Source organism: Penaeus monodon, chromosome 19 (assembly GCF_015228065.2).
Source record: "Penaeus monodon isolate SGIC_2016 chromosome 19, NSTDA_Pmon_1, whole genome shotgun sequence".
NCBI classification, from domain to species: domain Eukaryota; kingdom Metazoa; phylum Arthropoda; class Malacostraca; order Decapoda; family Penaeidae; genus Penaeus; species Penaeus monodon.
The window spans coordinates 40,862,120-40,862,448 of NC_051404.1; the positions used below are offsets into that span (position 1 = coordinate 40,862,120).

At 42.9% G+C, this 329-nt stretch overlaps 1 protein-coding gene across 1 annotated transcript in view; it reads right to left on the minus strand.

The window, feature by feature from the left end:
* LOC119585239 (putative uncharacterized protein MYH16) overlaps positions 1-329 on the minus strand; it is a gene marked incomplete at its 5' end in the record, with an annotated part of 81,296 nt that overhangs the window by 30,382 nt on the left and 50,585 nt on the right.

Genomic DNA, 329 nt, shown 5'->3' on the forward strand with positions numbered 1-329 from the left:
ACGGCTCTTGGCTTGCTCTCTAAGGCGTTGGAGTGGACGCAGCAGACATGAACTGTTGCCGAGTTTTAATGAAGGCAGGCCGTTGTATGCGCTCTTACACACCTTCGCATCAATATTTTGTGATATGCGTTTTCCCCAAAGGCACAGCTTCACTCCAAGGTTGTTAGAGAGCACGGTATACTATGTTGGTCGGAAAGGCGAGGTCGAAGGATGAGCTAAAGATATAAAAAAGATAATCATAATGTCAGCAAAAAAATAGGCTGAGCGAGAGTTGAGAGAAGAAAATGATAATAACGTTTTAAAAAACAAGATGCAAGTTTGGTAACTCG